We start from the raw sequence: 24,188 nt of genomic DNA, 5'->3' as shown, positions 1-24,188 counted from the left end.
GTGAGGATTTAGCAGGTGATAAATGGCAGATGAGCACACGCTGTCTTTGATCAAAGATTACTGTGGGTGTCACAGAACAGCTGCCAGTCTGACGATGGAAGGGGGGAGCAGGAGCTCAGCTTTCCAGGGGAAACAGTTCCTGCTCCTGAGACTGCAGAGCACCATGAGCAATAAAGCTGTTATATTTGTTGGCTCAGGACGTCCATGGAAGGGGCTGGGAAGGAGCAGGCAGTCCGTGCAGAGGAGGTTGCCTGTTCATCTCCCCTTGATGCACCCAGAAGGCTCTGGAGCACTTCCTTAAAAAGTCATAAAGATCCACAGTCACACTCGGTGCAAGTGAATTCACAACCATGGTTACTTCAGAACATTCTGGGAAGGTTTCATGCCAATGGCTGGTCCTGGACCAGCCTTCTCACTGGTGGTTATTAGCACTACTGCTTGTGTTACGTGTGTTATTCTGTAAATTAGTTCAATTATTTAAGTTAATGAATAAGTTGAGTAACGCCAAATAAAATATTCTTTGAGAGGACAACTAGAAGGAAAAGTGAGGCAATTCTTTGCTTGTTTGAAAAGCGTTCACCAAAATAAATAGTTATGTGAAAAAAACCCAAAACATTGTGATTTTTAATCAGATTGGAAAAAAATCTGAAAATATATTTCAAAAATTGTTTTAGAAATATTTCACATTTGTAAATTTGGGGAAAAAATCCCACTGACTAAACAAAGCTTTGGTTGGCCAGAGAAAACTTCAAGGATTTTTTTTTTCTGTGAGAAAACAAAAAAGTTTTGCTTTGAGTGACCTGAAGTGATCTTTTTAATGGCAGGAGGTGCAGTTATTTACATGACTCAGCCTGTCACTCAGCTGAATTGACAAAGATCACAAGTTGTGACAATTTCTGGGTCAGCTCTAGCCTTCTATCAATTTTGTAGCTAATATACATTGACAGCAAGCACACTTGGGTACAGTGGTAATTGGGCATCTTGTGAATACTTAATGACATTGTTTAATTTGAAATATGTTTTCTCAATTGGTATTCTGATCAGCTCTGCATGGAGGAGGGGAAGCCTGGTTCTGCTCCTAAGCCTGCCCTGGAAAAATAGCACTGGCAGGAACAAATGGGAGCGTTATATCCTGTGTCTTAAAATCCAGGGGAACCGTGGAATGGGGTCACCAGGAATGCCTGTGGGACATTGACTCCCCACACCCCATACACTGCAAGGCTCAAAACTTCCTCCACCTCTGCAGAAGTAACTAAAGACCATTAACGTGAAATCCTCTGATTGCAGAGGTATTTTCCCTTTGGGTAAAAAAGAGAGTTTTAATACTTTGTTTCTGGTATATCCATTTTAATACTAAATCTCATTTGAACTAAATCGTTTGCATTCGCAAAAAAAGTCTTTCATAAAACTCTCTTGCACAGGACTGTGTAACTGTCTCATCAAACCAGCAGCACTTCTCTCTACAATAGTGCTTTTGCTAATTGAGTCTCTTTTAAAAATCGTAAAAATTATTGAATTTGAATTAATTTTTCAAAAACCTTTAGGAAAATACTTTTGAAGGATGAAATATTCCCCTAATGTACCTCCTATCATATGATTCACTGTGGTGGAATTATCCATGTGTAATTTAGGGCAAAACTGAGCCCTCAGTGAGCAGGTGGACTTAAGCCTGACTTTAGAAATGATAGATGCATTCAACAGCAATAGCTGTAGCTCATTATATCATCTGAAATGCGTTTTAGTCACATAAAGTATTTAATTTAAATGATTCTAGCACTTGTGATAGACAGAACCAGGGAGGATGGCCTCAAATATTAACAGTTTCATTATTCTTTAAGCTGCCAGTCATTAGCTAACTTCTCCCTTGTTAATAGTAATGGTTGCATGAGTCTGTGCTGAATAATGGATTGAAGGTTTTCCCCACCACCAGGCAGGCCAGTGGGCAATTATAATTTAAAAAGCAGGTTAGTAAAATTATATTTGGGGAGCTATAAAAGCAGTTTAAATGGAGCTTGAGCTGTCCTGAGATGCTTTATTAGGCAAAGGATGTTGACAGTAGCAGGACTTGATCTTCACTATATGCCTGAAGCTTGGAAATTGTAGACTTTATAAAAATAATGTTTAACGTCTGATTTATCTACAGAGCTGCGGGAAGACAAAGAAATAAGAATGTAATACTTCTTTTTATTTTCTTTTTATCAGCATCTTTCTGCCAAAAGGAAGATTGCCAACGTGCCAGCTGAGAGAAGGTAAGAGAGGCAGAGCCAGTGATGCAAAATGGGATTGGTATGTAAGTGAAGGTTGGATTTCTGCACGCGCACACACGCACACACACGTATGGAATAACTGCAGAGGCAATCTCCTCTTTCAAGAATTCCTCACCGAAGTCATTGCCTGCCTGCCAGGGGAAAAGTGTCTCAAAAATTGACTGTAGTTAGAGAGCTAAGTACAGAGCCAGTTCTCCTGACTCCCTTACATGTGCCCTTTCCCCTGACCCTGATAAACACAGCCTGGTGTGTTCATCCTCAAAAGGTGGAATCCCGCCAGGATAATGGGCACTTCAGACTGTTTATTGGAAGAACAGGGTTTCTGGAGAATGCACAGCTTTCAGATGGAGTAAGGCAGACTGGAAAATAAGAATAGATGAAAGCTTTAGTGAATCAAAGTGGAGGAAGACCTGGTTGTGCTGTTTAACATTTGATGTTAAAACATTTGATGTGGCTGAGATGTCAACTGGCTTTTGTTTCTTTGCATAATCTTTCATGCAAATAGGAATGTGTCAGCCCCTCTTTGAGGGGCTGGAGCTGTGCTTTGCTGAATTTTGCCCTTGGTGAAGTAAAATGTACAACTTAGGCTAGACAGTTGTTTGTTTGTTTGTTTGTTTGGGTTTTTATTTGTCATTGTGAATTCTGCATAAGCTCAGTCCTGTGGGAGCTGTTGTAGAAGGTGGTAATACTCTCAAAACATGACAGCTTTATCCATGATAACAAATACTACCTGAAACTGCTCCTGCAGAGTCCAGAGAAAGATGTGGGGGGTTTTGTTGAAAGACTAATACAGCAACCAAGATCATCAGCAAGGCTCTGTGAGCCCAATAAAATGGAAACACTGTGTAGTATTAGGACAACTTAAATTACTAAGGCTGGTTGGCATTCTATCCAAAACAAGTGAAGATTGATCTTTGGACACAAGCTGTGAGCTGTGTAAAATTGCCTCTGCTAAATATATGCTAATTGGCATACGAATGAGATTTTGTTAATCTTCTGCTTCAATAAGTAGGTAGAGAAAAGCTGGGAGTGAGTCCTCATTTCTGCCTTATAAGAAGAAAGGGTTGTTATCTTAATAATTTAAATTAGTAAATATGATGCAAATATGTGTTTGTAGATACAGCAAACAATTAGCAACCATTATTTGGTAACAATATACCAAAATATATGTTCCTGCTTTACTGAAGTACTTCTGAGGATTAAAATTGACAGAAACCCACCCAAATTGTACATTTAAGCTGTTAAATGCAGTTTTGTGTTCCCCTGGTTTCTTCAACCATATGGGAAAATTTTCCAAGAAATCCTGTATTCAGTTAGATGGGGTGTTTTGATGTCCTACTGAGGCATCAAATTCAAGCTGTGGAATAAAATTTGAAGCCAAAAAAGGGCTTCCTTCTGCTTTGTTTTTGACTCAATGCAGTATCGCATTTTTTAACTGCGATAATATAAAGAGTAAATCATTGCATTTTTAAGGGCTTAATGGTGCTTCACACTGAGGACAAATCTTTGTGTCTTTAGGGTGCTGAGTACTGTAGCAGGTCATATTTATTAAATTTCAGAAGGAACACAACAATGCAGAACTTGAAACAAGCAGGATTTCAAAGTGTGTGTGTGTGTGGACATGAACTGTAATGAGCTGAGCTTTTGATTTTTCCAGGAAACAACAGGCTGAATTCTGGGGGGTGTTTGAGCCTGGATGATTTCTTTCCCTTTGGGCACTACTTTGCATTGACTGGTGGTGGCTAACAAACCTGTTATTCTCAGGACCCATTCTGGTCTCTGCTTGTGGACCAGGCAGTAAGAAGTGTTATCAAAGGGATCAATCAGCTAAAGCAAAGTCTATAATATAAGGATCACTGACCTGAGAATTATAATTCTGTTTTACAGAGATATTCTGGGTTTATTTTACACTAAATGCAACTTAGTTGCCCTAATGATGAAATGGATAGTACTTTACACAACTTATACATTTTTTAGCGCACCTAAGGCAAAGTTCATTAATTATGTCACAAATCACCTTTGTGTAGCTTCAAAGACAGCATACATTATAAAAAATGTTTAATACATGAACATAATGCTCTGTCTTATTAATACTGTGCTCAGTAAAAGGGAAATAATGCATTCTAGAGTGCATATGGATGGATGGATTTACATCCAGTGTTATGTTTTTACACTAGTAAGCATCAAACCCACTCATCCCCTCATGGCAAATGCACTTCTCAAAGGAACTTCTTTTTCCTCTTACAGCAGCCAGAGCTGAGGAATGGCTCGTTAAGTGCCCAGCACGCACCATTAGGTAATGCAGGTAGCCCTTCATGCAAGCTTGGGTAATACTCAGACCCCTCACCTTGGCCTTCACTGCTGCCAAGAGAAAAAACATTGCCAAGCACGGCATTGAGCCTAAGGCAGTAAAATCTCTTTGCTTTCATGTCTTTCTAGTCTATATCAAATAACATTTTCATTTTCACTCAAACAGAATTACATTCTTTGGATATACCACCCTGTGCCATTATCTGTTTAGTAGAGAAGTTTGTGCCCTAGAGAAAAAACTTTCTTCAATAATACATATTTCCTGTCAGAAGTTTCCCACCCCGCAGGGCAGGTGAAGTGGTAAGACTCAGATCACACAAGGGATTGGCAGAGATGCTGAACCCTTCTCTGCATTCCCAGTGTGTGAAAAACAGAGCAGCACCTTTCATTCATCACAGGATGTGCCTGGTCCATCATAGCACACCACATTTTTCTTGCTATGTAGGCTCAATCTTCTGAAAATGTGGGTATCTTTTATAAATTACCTGAATTCCTTCCTCTTCTTCCTTGTAAGGAATACAAGAAGTATCTCCTATGCCTCTTAGCAGTTTGCATTAGAAATAGAATAAATTCTGGTGTCTATGTTTTGTAATCCATCTGTTAAGATGTAGCTTTTAACAGGGGAAAAATAATTTTAGTTCTGTTTTACTGTAACTTGCAATTTTTAATGTTATAAATGATGTCCAATTGAAAGCTGGAATAATGTTTATTTGCTAGTTTGGAGCTGGTGTCTCTAGGAATACTGTGTAGGATCTATATGCATGGCACCTGCATGAAGAGCATTGATGGATGAAGCTTTGTTAGTGACCCTCAGTATTTGTTAGTTTAGCATGAGCCAGGAGTGGCTCCTTGGCAGGCAGGTGGGCTGAGAGAGGAGCTAGGGATGGGCAGTGCTATGTGGGACTATTGGTAGGGCAGTGTGAGGGTCTTCTGTGTGGAGGCAACTCAGTCCCATCTCTTGGGACCCTCCCTGAGCAGAGCCTTGGTGTAGAAGTTCTGGTCTGCCTGTCTCTCCTGCATAACGAAAGAGCATATTTGAAAAAGGCAACAGGAATGAAACCAGGAAACAGCGTAAGCAGTGCAGGGCAAAAGGCATTTGCAGGAATGAGAAGTAGCTGGATATGAAGCCCTCAAAAGGAATGTCACCCCTGTGAGCACAGTGTGCTTCCCAGATTGAACTGCGCTGCCTTGAAACAAACTTCACAAACAGAAATTGCAACATAATGAAAACAAACAACCAGAAAATGTTCAGGAAGTCAAAGGATAAATCTTTTGCCCAGGAAAAGTAGCTAATGAAATCAAATATTGTGAAAAACGCCTTGTAGAATGTGGTTCAGAAAGATGATTAGAAAGGGCCTATTTTTTTTTTGTAAGGGTGTAAATAAAACAGTTTCTAAAGAACAGTTTTCTTGGTTCCTATTAAAATGTTCTGCAGCAGATTTGGGAACTGAGGAAATAATAGAAATAGCAAACTGTTCCGTGTTTTCGTGTCCGAGAGAGAGGCTGTTCAGCAGTTATGTCATAGACTGTTCTTCAAAGCAACTTTGAGTTAGCAAGACAATGCTGACAAGTGGTTTTGTTGCTCTGTTTTCAGTGTGAAGTAGAATTCAGAGGGTTTTAGACTCGGTTCCCCCAAAGAAATGCATCCCATCCTAAATGGAAATGTGGAATTAAACCTATGATGCTTATATCTGCGTTTTATTGTCCATCTGCGTATGCTCTGCTCTGGTACTGGGAGAGCAGCTCATGTCCCAAGGCTTATTCTCCAAGCAATTAATTATCCCTCATATTTGTGTAATTGTATTGTCCTACTTGTTGTAATTGAGCTACATATATTTGGCACTAGACTGCTCTATATACCTTTCACTCCCACGGGTGAGCTGTGTAACAAATTGGTGCAGCCCATTTGGAAGCCAGGGAAAGAAATGTGCATGGCTAATGGGTTCCATGATGTATGGGCAGCCTGTGCTGGGCTGCCTTACTGAGTTTCTTGGCTGCACAGAGCTCCTGATAAATGAGCAGCCTGGCCAAGAATGAGGGCAGACAGGAGATGCTAAATAAGTACTAACAGGCTACACAAAGTAGTATGCTCAGCAATGAGGGCTTTTTTCCATAATTCCAGATAGCAAACTGTGTTAGTCATGCTAATCTGATACAGTATTTGTGACTGCCTTGACATTGTCCATTTAAATATTCAGGAAGCTGCTTCTTTCACATCTGCATGTCCAAGTACATTGTGCTGGATTACCTCTAGTTAATTGAACACCATGTTGTCAACTGTAGTTAAAACAAATGTCATGGGCTACTCCATCACTGAGTGACCTGCACTCATTATACAAAAACTGGCATTCATGAACAGCTCTTTCATGAGGTTGCCTTCAGTTTGTGAGTGACTGAGGGAAGAGTCACATCCCGGCAGCTGTTGCATTCTGGATCTGCTGAGGCACCTTCAGCATGTTGTGTTCATTCAGTTCAAGCAAACAAACCAATCCTCCTGCATCTGGATACAAGAAACTGCCATTTTACTTTGTGGTGACAGATCCTCAAGGCCGATATCACTTGTTTATATGGCAAAAGCGAGATCGATAAACTCACAGGGAATTCAGAGCTCACACATTGCATTTCCTAGGGAGGATTAGCTGAAAGGAAATGTCTGACAGCTCTGTGTCAGCTTTCACATTGCAGGCTGAAATATTCTTTCTTTCCCTTCACAGTCTGATGGAAATGAGAGATGTTAAACTGCTATTCACTTAAATCTTGGCCAGTCATTTAGAAAGAAGTGTTGTATCAACTCAGTAATTTTATCTGCCTGGAATATCCTAGACCTTTAGCAATTACTTAGGAGCACATCAGCTTTTCCTGCCAATCAAGTCTAATCTTTAGTTCTACCATCTTTACCCCCAAACCTGCCAATGCATTTCTTAAGCTGGAACCCTGCTAAGGGTTCACAATGTAGATTGATATGAAAGGGCCAGAAACTTCCAGAAATGTTTTGTTCCTCTTTGCAGTTTGAATCTTCTTGATGAAGATTGTCCTTGTCAACTTCACCACACTGATAGGTATTTATTGTGCAGTTTTTACTGCTCCAGTGCTTACATGTTCAGGACAGATGTTCCAGGGAATGCAAGGAGAACCGAGAACTTTCCTAGAAGCCATGAGACAATAGAAATACTAAATTTAGCGTGAGGTCTTCCTGCTCTCTTTTCAAAATTCAGAATGATGAAAATCTAAAATTAATGAACTGCAGATGCAAAAAAAAAGGTTTTGGTTATATTTTGTTATATCACATGGATGAGTTTAGGGTTTTAAGATCTATTTCTAGGCCATAGCTGATGCTCTTCCACTCGTGAAAGTATATTCCCAAGTTGCACAGTCAGTGGCCTTGATCTACCAACATGTGTTTTCCTACCAGTTGCTGGCTTGGAACACTGTGTGCTTTGGCAGAAATAGCAGCCCTCCAGTATTTGAAATGGAACAGCACGCATGAAACTGGATGTAACTTCCTCCCACAATGGGAATGACCCTTCCTTCCTCCAGATGTGCTTTTACAAATATTGAGTTGGAGTAAATTATTCCTTTTCACTCACAAATTCTAGTTTAAGCTGAGTCCTTCCTAGTTGAACTGGAAGAAGCCCTCATAGTAAGATGTAATCATTCTCTTTGTTTTGATGAAGATAATACCTCTTACCAGCACAAACACACCAAGCTTTGCTTTTAGGGAGGAGGATTTATTTTACTCATTTTGAAGTGGAAGCCAGTAGGTGGTAGACAGCCCTATCTTTTTTCTACAAATCTCTGCTGATGCTGTTTTTAAAAACAAAATGAATAAAGGTCCCTTAGGAGATGCAGAGTAAGACAACAAATATTTCCTTTTTCTTTGCCTTTTTTTATTTAATAACTGCTGATTTTAAAATCTGTCACATTGTGTTTATTTTGATGTGCAAGTTTCCACAGTGTCTTGCAAGTTCCTGTACAGGTAAAGGGAGAGAGAACAGGATTCCCTCACTGCAGGCTGGGCTGAATCTTTCTTCCTAAGGCAAAGTGCTTCTGCTGTGTACTGGGGTCACAGCAAGTGCCTGCATCTCCATCTGGCTGAAACAAAAGGGACCACTGTAAGCCAGAACCAGAAAGGATAAAGGGAAAGTGCTGTCCCAGTATTTTCAAGCGTGAAAAGGACATTAAAAAGTACACGAAAGACTCTTACAATTTGGTTTGAGTGGAATTCCAGCCTGCCAAATGTAGGAATCACTTAAGATTGTCAGTTTAAAAGTAATGGTAATACTGGTACAAAGATTAACTTATTTCTGAAGAACTCCCAGGCTTTCTCTTTTTTTTTTTTTTTTTTTTCGCTTTAAGGACTTCCTTCATATTTTAGTAGTGAATAAATCTTGAATTAATTCTATCATAGATGATGGAAAAGCACTTTAGAACATGAAAGAATATTCCACATTCATTTGAAATTCCTCTTAGAAAATCAGTCACAGCATAATTTATCAGAAATATTAGATTATTTGCATTTTATCCAATTTTGATGAAGTTTTCCATTAATGTGTTTTCTCTGTTTATCCTGGAGATACCATTAAACTGCTAAAAAATTTTTTTTCTGGAAATTAGCCTCTCACGACTTCTTTCTTTTTTTTTTTTTCCCTCTTTGGTGTGTTTATTTCATGTCCTGTTTTCTAAACATCCCCAGACTTTCAGCCTGCTAACTTAGATATCTTTGGGCAAACCATTTGGCCTCTTTTTCAGTCATCTCCATCTGTTGAGGGGGGACAGTGCTTCCCCGTCTCCCTAGGGCTGCATTTAAATGGACTGATGTTCATAAAATCCTTTCAATGCCTCCTGGCCAAAATTCTCCAAGGAAAATCATGGCACAAAGAGCTGTGGATACTGACTACACTTTGAAGAAATTGCAGGCAGCCTCTTTTTGTCTTCTCTGTTTACTTTGTTTTTCTGAAATGTTGATGCACTGAAAAGTCAAGCCAGGAAAAATAGGGGGGGAAAAAAAAGCTTTTACTCCTATTTGACACATTTTTGCTGTTGAATTAAAACTTCAGAGAAAATGAAAATAAGAACTTAGATGCTTTAGCTATCTGACCTTTTATCTTTGACTGAGTTCTCAAAAGCATTCGTGAAGTAGAGACATTTCATACATTCTTGTGACATGAGCCAAGTGCCACGTGAAAGGACAGGCTGTTCCCATAACACTGGGGTAGGAAGCCTTTACCTAAGTTAAAAGAAACACCTGAACACCCTGTGGCCATGTTATTCTGTAATTATCCGTTCTAGACAAATCACCCTTGCTTTGATAAATAAAAGTACATGGGGGATACCGGCTTCCCCGGAGAGGATCAAACAGAGAAAGGATTTAGAGATCACAAATGCTTGGGGCACACTGGAAATCCATTATTAAAAGATCCTCTGATACCAGAAGAATCTCAAACTACTGATACCAAAGAATTTTTATGTTAATTAGTGGGGGGCACTTGCAAAGGTGGGTTGTGCACTTTTGAACTGGTTCTGACTGACAGGTTCCCTTTTATACAGGGGCATAAAATAGAGAAAACCAGTCTGCCCTTGTATGACAAGCAAGTCACTTCTGAATTCCAAACCTTTTACTTTTGTTCTTGGGCTTAAACTCCTTGGGCTCAGTGCTAATTTTCATCTTTAGTTTCTGTGCTTTGCCTCCCCCATTTTCAGTAAGTGCCAAGTCTGTCACCACACTTCCTCTGATGTGCTCAGATGTGGAACACCTGTTCTGTGTACCAGCTGCTTATCCTTAATTTCTCCTTCCTCTTAAACACACTTGTACAATAAACTCTCCAAGAGTGATGCACTGAGAATGAGTCCGTAATGTGCATAAATATGTGTCTCTGTCAGTGAATGTTTTTCTGCACACTGCAATTCTAGTACTTAAGTTCCTTCTTTTGCGGTTATTTTTTGCTTTACACAGTATCAGGTTTTGCTACCCTTGTTTGCAGAAACCCCCTGTAACATTATAATTAATGACTTTAATGTACAATTTTTAAAATCTGCTTTTTTGCACCTTGCTGTTCATCGTGTTATTATCTGCATTTTTCCAAAATGGCTCTCCATTTGTAGAGCACAAATCACTCAATGTATATATGAATTCAAAGGAACAAGTTAAAGATAATTCCTCTTTATCAGCTATTAATAGACATCTCTGTAATGAAAGATGCTGTTGCTGTTTCATGCTGTGGATTGTAGCTGCCATGGCTGATCACTTGGAATGTGTGGTACTTTCCTGGAAAAAGAAAAAAAAAAAAATAAGTGAAAGGTATTTAGTGCTGTGTTCTGCAATGCTGTGAACCTGGGAAGGTGTGGTGGGACACATTATATGTGAGATTTCTAATGCAGTGAAGCCAACAGATTGAATTTATCTTGCTATTACTGTTGTACGAATAACAACAATTACCCATTTTTCCTTTAATTAACTTTGTGATTTTGATAGATACGCTGCTTTTAGAAAGGCACAGACTAAATCTCTGAATTCTGTCTTCTAAAAAATCATCCTCTCTGGGAAAAACTCTTCCAGAGGCCAAGGAAATACTTCATCTGGCAGGGTTTTTGAGTTGGTTTCCTTGTGTTCTTTTCTTAAGAAACTGGTCTCTAATGAGCAGATCTGATTTGAAGTTGCTTCAAGCTTGCACTGGGAAGAGAGAAATTTCTAAGCTCTGGGTCAAAGTTTGAAGGAATTTCCTTTTATCTACACAGAATCTTGTGTGTGATGATTTCCTTGCACTCTTTCGGAAGCCTGTTACAAGCTAACAGTGTCTAAAATAAGGACTGTAGGAATAGACTTGGTAAGGATGGAGAAGCTGGATTTTTTTGCCAGTCTTGCATCTGAAAATACTTTTTCTTGTTATTTCTTTTCTGTGAAGCAGAGATTTCGAGGTGATGACAGTCTGGGGTTTTATGTGAGCTTTTTCATGGAGCTTACCTTTTCCTGCAGCTGGCTCTCAGCCATGCATCCTCTGGAGCATAGGAATGAGGCAGTAACAAGCAATGGGCAGTCAAAGTGTCCTCACTGATATAATTTATTTAAACACCAAGATATCAAACTGCTGCATTGAGATGATCATTGAATAGGCTGAGGACTTTGAAACATGGGAAGCCTGAATAAATAGCTAGTCGATTACTGACTGAAATGGGTGTTTAATTTAGGTGTAATAAAATAATTTAAAACCCAGGTGAGGTCTTACTAGCATAGATTTTATTATGCCTAACTCTTTCAAATAATCTGGTGTTTTTTTCAGCAGCCCCCAACCCCTCTCTGCTTCCTCTGGGTTCCCACAGCATGTGTCTCATGTTAGAGCGTGGCACTCAATTGCTGAGCACTTGAGTAGAAATGCTGCTGCTGACTTTAATTTTAGAATAAAGCCAAATATTATTGGTGCTTCTCATCATCCTTAGTTCATTTGTTGAAGTGAGCAATGTAAAGCTCTCCTTCACCACTGACATGAGCTTTCCACTTTCTGTTTCTTTCAACTGATTTTGGTGAACTCCACCATCTAGATTATGTACAACCGCAGCAACAAAGATTCATTTGGGCAAAAATTTTTTTTATTTTACTTCACTGACAAAGAATATCTTTGAAAATAAAAGTGGTATCTAGGCTGTTAGGTTTTTTCTTTTTTTTTCCTCTATTCCCTCTTTTTTCTTTTTTTTTTCTGTATTTTTTTCCTTTTTCTTTCTCCAGAAGAGACGTAGTAAGCTTTTAAAAAGTATATCTGTGAGCACAATAAGTCACACACTTTTGTTTTATGTTTGCTAAGGAAAAGGTTTATCAGAATGTTTTGTTGATCTCTGTAGATTCATTTTGTGGAGAAAGGCTGCCAAAATGTCAGTCAAAGCTTAAGGCAAAGCCTACAGCAATCCTGATGTATTAAAACAGGAAAAAAAAAAAAAAGGACTGTGATGGAAACCCTGATGGATTGAATTACTAGAAAGACTTTTTTTTTTGTTCATATTGTTGTGAGATATTGTTGTGCTGGATCTGGCCTAAGAGTCTTACTTGTGGTGTCAGTGCTGAGAGAGGACTATTTGTAAATTGTGCCAGTACCAGGGTTCATTTGGGATGTTCACCACTGTTCCCAGTTGCTGACATGCAAGGGCATCGAAAGGAAGTGTTGCTCATCTCTTGGGGCTGATGTTTGAGAAATCTGTGGTGGTCTGTTCCCCTTAAGGGTAGGATGTCCCAGTGGTACAGTTAATTTTTGTTGGTGGCATGACTGCACCTACTTTCCTTTTGGAAGGATAGTTGGGATGTGTTATTTATGTCAGGCCCTGTATCAAACCCATGGGCCTCCTCCAGCCCTAGAATTTATGCCGAGCTGTAGGGGAAGAAAGTGTGTATGATGGATGTGCTTGTTCACTCGGCTGCTCTTGCAGCTTCTCTTTTTTTGTGACACTTGGTTCACCAAGACCTCGTTATCTTGTGTTGCTGAGACATGCAGCCAGCCCCTTGTTTAAGATAACTTAGGCTGCCTCAGACAGCTCGGAGGGAGCAGGGAGTGGAGACCATGGCTTTTGGAGCATAATTACAAGTTCTTGTCCAATTCACTTTGTCACAGTGTCCACCGGAAGGAGCACACTGGCTCCACTGTGATGTGCCTGTGATCTGTTGATTGATATCTTCTCCCCGAGTCAGAAACAGAATCCCCTGATGTTTAGCTTTAGTTGAAGGGGTGTGAAAAATTGATGGCACCGGCAAAATCAAGGCTCTAGTGAAAATCACTGGTTTCCAGCAAGCATTTGTTAGTGTTTTCTTTTTCATAAATCAAAAACTTTCCGAGATAATGAGAACTGAATTATATATCTTATGAACTTTTCCATGGCACATGCTAATTGTTTTCTTATCAACTCTGCAAATAATTAGCATGCTAGTAGCCTCTGAATATTTGTGTTAACCACTAGCAGACCACCACTAGTCTCTCTCCCTAGACTGGTAAACAAAGGCAAAAAAAGTGATTTTCTTACTATTTATACCAGTTTTTAAGTGGAAGAGGTTAACTTCTGATTTAGAATTGAGTTCAATCCTTTCAGCTTCAAGGGAGACCAGGTTACATGTGTGTTAAGGCAGAGATTCATCTGATAAAACCTGAGTAAGGATCTGTGCAGCTAGGTCCCTAATTACCCAGCTGATTATTGACCCTGTCATTTAGCAGTCCCAAGCCTGGATGGCCATTCTGTCTTTGGCCTCCCTGGGCTCCTAGTATTCCTTGCTTGCCTGCTTTTTTTCTACTGCAGTCCAAGCAAAGCCAGAAATCTTTGCTCGTGCCTCTTTTCTCAGAGCCCTCATTCACAGGAGGAGGATGCACTTACTGATATCCAGCAGCTGTCTTCCTGCTGATATATTGACCTTATTTTAAAATTAATTTCAATGACTGACATAAGACATCTTTTTCCTCCAAATTCTTGGAAATTCCTGTTGGTTTACAAACAAATGCATATCTGCTTTCTAGATCCTTCTTTTTTTTTTTCCTTTGCAAAAATGAATGTGAGGTGTATGTTTAATTGCATTAAATTACTTGAGATGGAAGAGCTTACTTAATTTAGTAAATTACTCTGTGGATCATAATAAGGAGGATTGACCTGTTCTACTCGTGCTCTGACTTTCTGATGGCATCAGCAATAAAAAGCACAGAGGACCTATTTTAATCACTAAAATTGCAAAGGCATGTCAGAATGCTCAAGTAAAACAGGTCTTCTGAGTGGATGGCATATTTATGTAAGTGCTTTCAAAGGAAAAATGCTTCTTATGGTTTTATCATTACAACAGCAAAGCATGAGGAATGCAGCAACAAAGTTTTCAATCTTAATTATAAATCAGCTCAATTACAGGTACAATGTAACTTGTTTTCTAGTTTTTGTCCTATAAAATTAAATTATCTTTGTTGATATAAAAGTATAGTACATATCGGTCAAGTAGATTAATTCAAAGCCGTAAGAACTGCAGATTCCTCCTCTTTTTTTTTGTATTTTTAACTACACATATCTAAACAGTGAACTATCAGAAATTTTATGATTTTAATTCAGTTTCTCAGACATTAACTTAGTTCCTCCAGAAGTGAATTACCTAACATTGCTGTCTGAGTAGTGGGACAATTAATTATTAACCAAGTAGAATTAGTGACATGTACATATTTGTGTAGAGGTGTAAGACATTTTGCAGTCCCAAGTCAGCAATTGTAAGCCAAGGGCACGTGCTCAGGTCCTCTGCCTTCCGGAGAAGAGCTCAGGTCCTCTCCCTTCCAGGGCAGGGGTCCCATGCAGCAGAGAGAGTGGGGAACACGCCTGGAGCCACAGCTTTTCAAACAGGCTGATATCTGGGGTACAAGGCCTTGGCCAGGAAGCAGAAAGAGACCAAAAATGAAGTAAGTGAGAGACAAAAATCTGTCTAAAATGTACAATTGAGAAAATAGCTGGAAAAAGTATGGTTGCAAATTCTAGAGGAGAACAGAGCCAGTTGTACCTGTGGATTCCCTCTCTAATGAAGAGCTCATTGTGAATTTAATGCATGCCTGCAGTGCATTATTTGAAGTAGATCACTGTAGTTCATCCATGCATTTATGATACTGGAAGTAGTGACAGAATGGGTGTAGGAGCCTGGGAATATATCTGCCTGGATCTTGGCACATACTGAACATCTGGAGTAACAGGCATCTCCATGTAACATTGCCCAGTCACTGAGAGAGCTTTCAGCATCATGGTCTAAAACAGCAAATAGCCAAGTACGCCAAGTCTAAACTCTGAGGCTGTATTTATTGCTGTAGCTAGCCAATTTACAGTGCTCGAGCAGCAGGATGGTAATGCACTGGCTGTACTGGGTGTAATTAGTTGGGTGAACAAACAACTGAAATTAGCAGAAAAATCTATTTATGGAAAAAGTCCTTTGTGAATTCCAGCAGTCCCGTGTTTGATCACAGAACAATGTAATTAAAGTTCCATAGGAAAACTGGCTCTTTCATTTCAGCAGGGCTCTGGAATGTGCTTAACGACATCCGTGTGCCAACAGAAGTACCACAAGAGCACTTGCTCACTGATTTTAGAAAACCAATTAATGCAAGTAACATGGATTAAATGTGCTAGAGAAGGTAACTTGTGAGAAAAGGTGTGACTGCATATACAGGTGGGACCTGCAGTGTCCTCAGGGCCTGTTTCTGCAGCCCAGGGGTACAGTCTGCCACAGCTCTGTCTCACTTGCATAATTATCTTCCAAAGTCTTGGCACAGGGAAATGGAAAGGGGACACTACTCATGTATCCTGAGGTGAAGTCAGATTATGGCCAGAGCATGCATAAGGTCTTGGAAGAGTGAATTTTAGACATATGAGGAAAAAAAACAGTGCTGACAGAGATGTTACCAAGCAGAAAGGCTGGTGAGCCCTCTCTGCAAGGCCTCGGGGACCTGGTATCCCTGTGACTTTGTGTTGCTTAAACCAGACAGTAGGCAGAAGAAATCACATTACAAGGTTGTGATGTTTTATTTAGATTGGTTTCCAAAGAGGAGAGAAGCTGTAATAATAGCTCTGGGTAGCAGTGGATAGAAAAATAAACAGACTTTTAACCTGCCTCTGGTGGCTGAGTCTGTTCACTGGCCTCTCATGTGTCCCCTCATGGACACAGAGTACCCAGGCACTGTCACTATCAGAGAGTGTTGTGTTTCAGCAAACACAAAGAGAATCATTCGTGCCATTTCTGTGGGTGCTATCCCCACATGAGACTTCAAATGAAGGCTGGTGCACTGCTCATGTGTGCTCATGTATTATTTGTAAAACTCTTAGATGCAGCAGTGTGTTTTTCGGGAATTCCAAAACACGTCTCCCAGATCTAGTCAGCAGAATCACCTGAACAAAACCATCTGTGTCTGGGTACAGCTTAGTTCTGTCATCGCTTATGCAGGGAAGCAATGCAAGAGCAAGAAGTTGTGGCTGTCCTTAGTATTAACTATTGCCAGGGAGCTTTTTTGAGACTTTGTTTACATAACTTTGTTTTCAGAACTCAGCCCCTGGAACAGCTGTGCTTTTGTGATGAAATTCTCTTACCTTGATTCATGATACGAATTCTTCTCATGCGTCTCCATAACCCAATTATTTGCACAGCACCAAAGAGAATTTTGCATATTAACTAAATCCATTGCTTTCCAAGGTTTAGGGAACTCTAATTATTTTTGGTTAAAACTTTTCTTGGCTTTGTAACTAAAAAAAGAAGTAAAAGCCTTTTTTTGTATTGGCAGTAATTCTTAGAAAGAATTAATCTTTGCTGTATTATTTCAACAGTTTCTCCAGTTTGTTTTTTGGTAAGTTCTGTTACTGTTTTCAGAACATGCATACCAAACTGGGATCCTCTACCGGCACTAAGCCAGGAGAGGGGAGCAGGGGGAGGGTGAGCAGTGGATAAATAGGTAACTGTAGGAATAATTTCTTCCCATTCTCACCCGCTGTGCACCCTGCATTAACATACAAGAGGAATACATACTCTCAGCAGTGTATTCACTGTCCAGTGTTTCAGGAATTTTTTCCATGCAGAAACGTGAGATTCAGGTATTCCAGAGGGCTTTCTACCAGGTTTCTGCAGGACTTTGGTGGTGTCCCCAGTCCGAATTTGTTTTTCTCCTGTAGCAGAATGCTCTGATGCTTCAGTGAAGCGTCTCCTCAGATGCCTTTTCCCAGTGCTGCCCCAGTGCCCACGAGAGGTTTCTAAAGTCTGTTATCCTTCCTTTGGCACTGATCCATACCCCAAGGTAGGGAATTATGTGATCAGCTCGGCTGTTTTGCTGCCCTTAGGATGTCAGGGGGGCATCCCTTCCTGATACCTTCAGTTTGCACTAGTAATTAGAAATGCTGTAGTCCTAAAAAGCTCTAGAAATATAATTAAAATCAAACATGGTATTTCCTGGGGCAGAAATTGGCAGTGGTACTTTCTGTTCCCTAGGAAATGTCCAAAGCAATAAAAATTAGGCCTTGTTTGTGGGCAGATGGGAAGCTTCCTGTGTAGGACAGAGGAGCGTGCATGGCTGTTTCTACCTTCATCTTACCAAGAGAGACCAAAAGGGAAACACTGTTCCAGTGAAGGAGATGTTCAGTCAGCTTTTATCTTCTGTGTGGAAGATACAGTTTATCTGTCTGAGGGATAATTGGACACCAGATGACAGAATGAGCTAATTTAATAAAAAGGCTGAGGAATAAAATTTTAGTGTGCAGCCTTGGCTAATTGTGTTCTGTTTGCAGTAAAAATAGTAATACCTTTCTTGTGATGTGGCCATTTTAGCATCTATGTTGAAAATAAGTAGCATAGCAACTTGATAGAAAAAGACATAAAGATCCTTCCTGTATTGCAACCATTTTGATCAGGAGATAAAAATGACCAAGTTGTAGAAGTAGTAATGTCTGGGTCATTTAATCAATTCAACACCAATTTATGACTGTGCAGGGAAATGAAACTGGGAAACAAACAGTCTTTAAGTCCTGTTAACAGAAGATATCCATCACTCACTCTCAGCTTTTCATTTTTAGGGATATGAATACCATAAGCACTGAACATGCCTCTCAGTTCGTAAATCAGTTTTGAAACATAAGTTTTTTGAAGTTTACAGGTAATCTTTACAGAACTGCTATATAAACCAGTAATACAGATGCACAGAAAGCAGAGAGAGATCAAATGTTGGATCCATAACCTTAGAATTTGTCGAGTTTTAGGAAGGATGTCACCATTCTCATGGGCTCCCTCGTTTGTTCTTAAGATTTGTAAAATTAAGTGCTATTAAACTTCATCAAGGAGCTGAAGTGACAATCTACCAAAATAATTGAACTTGCTCCTGAGAATCAGTGATGAGTATTTTATGGCTCCATATGTGTGGTGGATAGCAGTTCCAGTATCCCTCTGAGTTGCAGAGGAATTCAAGCTGAGAGAAGCTCTATAGATTCTGCTTATTGCCTCTCTGGTTGTTAAAGGAAGGCACATGTCAAATCAGGCACTGATAGGATAACGCGTTGCCAACAGTAAGATATTTTGAGTTAACATTTACTTATATACAGTATAGAGATGCCAGGCACAAAGCATGTGACCGAATTCCCTTATTCGTTTGGGGTTTTATTCTCTATTGAGATATTGCTCCGCAGTCCCTGCGCATGGTGTTCTGGCTGGAAAGGTAAAGCCAAAGCTTAGTGCTCTGTTTCTTTCTACTGGCTTCAGTTTGTCCATCTGCTGAATCCCCTGCCTGCTGCTCTGTCTGACCAGTGTCACCCTGGACTGGGACGGCAGCTGGAGACACTGGGGCTGTTCATGGAATGATGTTGGCAGTTTTAGGAGCTTTGCTCTGTGAACTGTCGCTGAACCAAGTCCTGATCAGCACTCAACTCCATGCCACTGCAGGGTTTGTCTTCTTCAAGTGTCCTCAAAACACTCAAGCATAGAGTTCTGCTGAAGTGGGGGGTTGATTCTGCCTACTGATGATTTCCTGGGGAACATGTAGGATTTTTTCCTCATTTCTCATCTCACTTGTTGAGTTAATGCCTTTAGCTCAAGCTGTCTACGTTTCTGTTTTGGCTGTGGCAGAGGTGATTGCTGATTGTGAACGGGGCAGATGTGGTAACAGTGATCCACACACAGATGTTTCACTGTCTGTCTTGAGGGGAATTTTAGTGGGAAAAAATTTGCTTTCTCAGTTGTTTCTCTATCAGCAAATAAAACTGTCCTCCAAAACATGAGGCATGTCCAAAAGAGCAGTATCTGATGGTGTTGTGCAAGAGCAGCATACCAGTATATGACTCGTGGCTTCTTCTGAACTTGGCCAGAGGGCACTGAGAGTGCAGGGAGTTCTTTTTCATCCCGTCATACTTCCTTAGCATAAACAGAGTCCAGCTCCCAGTCTGTCACTAACCTGCACGTAGAGTCTTCTGCCGGCTTTGTCCATGGGACAGGAGGGATCTGCTGCCCTGAGCACACCTTGCTGTCAGATCAGCGGTGCTTTGGTAAGGCTCCATCTAGCACAGAATTGGTGTGTGGGGGGTGGTAGGTTCAGTGAAATCTAGTCCTGCTTCCTTTGAGATATTCTGAAGTTTGCTAAAGATACGTGTTTTTAAACCTTCACTGCTTCTTGACTGCTTGCAGAAGAAAAGGGTTGGTTTTACTTCTGTTGCTGGCAGACATTTTTGAAGATTGGAATAGATTTTAAGTATCCCAGCAGACAAATCCCTTCCCTCCCTGTCACACACAGACATTACTTTGTCCTGGGAGAGCATTTGGAAGGGAGCTGATGTGTAATCCAAAGGGGGAGCTGGAGCTAGGGAGCTGTGCCAGGGTGATGGGAGTGGAGGAGATGAAAGATCCCTAGAAAGAGTCAAATGAGGAGGGAGAAATGCAGACTGGCTGGCCATGATGTGCCAGAGGCTCTGAGGAAGGAGTTGCTGGGGAAATTATGATAGAGTTCTGACAGCATAGCAGTCTTTTGAGAGCTGAAGCCCAAAAGGACCTTTTTTCAGGGAGATCTGGTAAAGGAAGTGTGGGAGGCCTGTCACTCCTGGCTGGGAGTGACATCACCTGGCTCATGCATGTACCACACACACTGCCAAGGAAGCCACTCCTTCCTGCTGGTTTTATGCTCTTCAGGGGTCACTGAGCCGGCAGTTGTATGAAATTAATCAGCTGTAGTACCTGTAGGGCCTCAGGCTCCGAGATGGTAATTTCATTCCTGCGACCTCCCACATAGCTGTGAGTTTGGATGCTTGAGGCTCTCCTCACAGGAGCAGGAGTAGCCACGTTCATGCACTCTGTGCCTGGATGTTCAGGCTTCTCTTTGCTGCAAAGAGCAAGCCGTCTTGTAGCATGAGGTTGGAAACTTTAGGACTTCCTTTCATCTCCTACTGCTTTGAGGTTTCCATTTGCAAACTTGGAGCATTGTTCTTGCAAAGGTGTTGTCCAGTCCACATGCAAAACAGAAGCAGCTTGTAGTGTTAATGCCCGGTTGTTTCGGTTTCTTGCCACGTCTGAATTCTCTTGATTTTGTGATTTTAACTCTCAGATTACCTGTAAATCACAAATGTTTGAGTAACTGATCAAAAGGGAGTATAAATTATACCTGTTTACAGTTAGAGTGAGGTAAAATGTCCTCTTTTCCTCATTTCTCCTTCAAATTCCAATTCCCCACTTTCCACAGAGTCTGTTGCCCTGCCCCTGTGTGTCTTATCCCCTTTCTGCACCTCTGCCACCAGCTCTGCTTAGTTGTGGGTTACCAAGAAGTGATTCTCAAGGACCTGGTTTAGAAAAACTGATTTTTCTGCATGTGAAAGTGTCACCCAGTTCACAGTGTGTGTCTGTAACTGATCTATCCTAAAGCAGGTGTGTTACTCTTTTAAAGCTTAGTCCAGCAGAAACAAGCAGTGGGTTATTTCACAGTCCAAATGCGATGCCTGGAGCATGGCGCTCTCCTGGATAACTCTCAGGTACCTCAGATCTGAATCACTGATGCCTTTCAATACTCAAATTATCACTTAGCATGTCTCGAGGGCAGGCAAGTGACTTTTTACTGGTCTCTGAGGATTTTACCAGAAATACTGTCTTCCTGAAGCAGTACCTAAAGGAACAATGTTAGCATGTCATGGAAATGACTGTACTGTGATACATCAAAGAATAATGTGCTCAAGTTATGTGCATGCAAGCTATTAGTGCTTCCTCCCTACCACAGAGCAAGCTGTTTATCTTTCAAAAGGCTGAAAACTCTTCATTTTGCTTTGCAGAGATTTCCTTACGGAACAAACAGTATAAATAACACCTGCAATATGAAGCTTTGGGGATAAAAAGAGATAATGTTTGTGCTTAATTTCTTTCCTCCTTCCCATCCATGTCATGTTCAACATTTGCATATGAAATTCATCTCCCACCCTTTCCCATGAGCCTTGTTAGTGTCCTGCTGTGCCCTCCCACACAACTTGGCCAAGACTAAAAGACCTTTAAATCTATCATTGAAAATGTATTTTGGGAACTGCATTTTAGACAGTATTTCTGTTTAAATGAGTTTCTCCTGATTCCCAAATGTTAAAGAAATACAAGATAGAGAAGCTAGCAGAAGGGCAGACCTTGAAGCTGCCAAAGCATGTTTTTTCCATGAGCACACTGCTAGAAATAATATTCCCTGGACTGAGCTGATGAACCTGAAGCTTTAAGCCATGATGTCTGTATTTATGTATGTTTATGTATGTTTGCACTCAATCCCAAGGAACAGAGAAGGCGGGGAAAGAGGGCATTAGGACCACCGTGCGTTGTCTGTTCACAGAAGGAAGAAGCAGCTGCTGCTGAGATTTCTGAACCCTTGCTCTCTGCCTATCTAGAAGCTCAGCTAAGATTACCTTTGACTTGGTATTCTCACAAGGAATTACATGCAGGGCTTTAGAGTATCTTTCTAGCTGTTTTTTATAGTGGAGTTACACACACAGCCCCAATTGAAACTGGGGACCATTTTTACTAAGCATTGTACAGACTTGTCAATGTGACACTGTGTCTCAAAATAAAAGTGGGAAGCAGCTCTACAGGTGGTTTTTATAATTGCCCCAAAAGGCACTACTGAAAGCCACAAATAGATCCAGTTTCATCCTTCTCAGCTGAACGCTGTCCCCACTAGAACAGGATGTATTTTGGGCATATTTTAACGTTCTAGCACAGTGATGCCAAACCCTGTGATTAGAACTCACTTTTTTTGTAATTTGTGATTGCTGCAGTATTTGACATTTTTCTTCAAGTGTCAGTTTCCGTACTCAAGGAGCTGAATAACAAGTTGCAACTTTTTTTAAAAACAAAAGTTTAAGCCTTTTGTGGTTGCTTCAAAACTGGACTCTTGTCAGTTGGTTTTGAGGAGCAGAATGTTTGTATTCTTTCTTTTCATACTTAAATACTTTTTACATCTGTAACTACTAATCACTAAACTAATTATTGCTCAGATTTTTCAGCTAATTCATGACCATGTGGTCATTTGCCATGGCTGCACTACTGAAAAAGAAAACCCCTGTAGGGAAAGAAAGCACATATTTTTGGCATAGCTGTTGGATGAGCCTCTATTAAAAGGTATGACTGCTGAGGCACATTTAGTTTGCATCCCCGTTGCAGTGAGACATTTCTGATGGTCCATCACAACCACCATACCATCTGCTTTTTCCAGGCTATTTATTCCATCCTTGTCTAACCTCTTCCTGCTTTAAAAGCAAGCATGTTTTCTCAAACCTGTTACCACTCACTAAATGATTTTTTAAGCATGTTCTGGAAAAATTATTGCAGCCTCCATCTTGTCAAATATTCTGTTGCTGGAGCAGCTATGGCTTCTCAGGGAAGAAAATCTTACTATCACTTGGGGTTAGAGCATGATGTATCCACACTGGAAGAGTGTCTCCTGCACTTTCATCAGTCAGTCATCAATTTGTACAGGCTGCTTAAGCTTTTTCCTAATTTTGAGTGTGTGAGTGACCATCATGCTCTACTTGGCGATATCCACAAGTGAAAATGAGGTTAATCCTTGACTACATTCTTGAATCAGCGCTTGAAGAATGAGGTGCTCCTCCTTCATCCTATCCTGTAGTATTTTATAATTGTGTTATTAGGAAAGTTTTTGTTGCTTTCAGAAAGAGTTGTGTATTTCCTAGCTGTAAAAACAGGCATCTTTTCAAACGTCATTGAGCCCTTGCCTTCGGTGATAGTGGCGATAGGTTCATTATGCAGCACCTTGTATCAGCTTTACATTTCTGGCTTTCAAACATCCTCCTCCATCTCGTGCTTTCAGAAGGCCTATAAAAATGCAGGGCTTATCTGCACAGTCCTTTGTAGCCTGGTATCACAGCTTCGCTAAGATGTATCCTCTTTAATCAGGGCAGCGCTGATCTCCTCATCCCGCTGCTCATTACTGTTGTGGTTGGCAGTGCATTATAGTGAGCATTGCACAAGCAGAACACAGAGACCAGCCCCAGAACTTGTTAATCGTCCTTCATATGGAAATGTCCTCCTTCCTTTAATCATTTAAATCGATCCTTTTAGAGTCTGCTGTCCCGTCCCCCCCAAAAAACTTTGTGTGTGTCTGTTACCAATGAGAAGAAATGAACAAAATGTTTCGGGAAAGTGCACCGCGGATTTGCATAACAAAACTGCAGAGCTGTGTTCCTACCCCATTTCTTCACCATTCTCAGAAAGTTTGCAAAGGATTTAGAGTCCTGCAACACTGACATGCTACTACCGACCTCACTGTGAGAAATTTGCTCTGTGGCACAGACACAAGGAGGTTTTCATGGCACTATCCCTTAGTGGCATTCTCTTTCGGGTGATTAACTCATTTAAATGCACAGAAAGTGCAAATAGTTCGAAGTTATGATTACTGGTTATATTTTACTTTGCTTTTACTCACAACTAATTCCATCTGCTGTCATGCTTCCCTTCTGCCCCGAGCTTTCTTGGGCTTCTCTGTGTCCTCCTAGACATGTTTGTTTTCTACATTGTATAATATCACCACATTTGTGTTCTGTCCATTTTCCAGATGGCTGTTAAATATATTAAAAGCTTTTATTCTAAGGCCAGTATTAAACCTTATGACTTTCTTTAAACATTCATGGTTT

General features: G+C 40.5%; 1 protein-coding gene across 1 annotated transcript in view; it reads left to right on the top strand.

Annotated features, from left to right (window-relative positions):
- The first annotated feature begins 2,215 nt into the window (after nt 1-2,215).
- Nucleotides 2,216-24,188, top strand: part of LOC121674319 (bifunctional heparan sulfate N-deacetylase/N-sulfotransferase 3) — a 110,511-nt gene continuing 88,538 nt past the window's right edge. Inside the window, exon 1 of the mRNA XM_042048566.1 lies at nt 2,216-2,249. The gene's annotated coding sequence lies outside the window, so the exon portion shown is untranslated. The remainder of the gene's footprint in view (nt 2,250-24,188) is intronic.

Source organism: Corvus kubaryi, unplaced genomic scaffold (assembly GCF_017639235.1).
Source record: "Corvus kubaryi isolate FWS band 111438036 unplaced genomic scaffold, C.kubaryi_AGA036_p1.0 67, whole genome shotgun sequence".
NCBI classification, from domain to species: Eukaryota; Metazoa; Chordata; class Aves; order Passeriformes; family Corvidae; genus Corvus; species Corvus kubaryi.
Note: the sequence above shows the minus strand (reverse complement) of the source record. Positions and strands in the feature narration are given on the sequence as shown.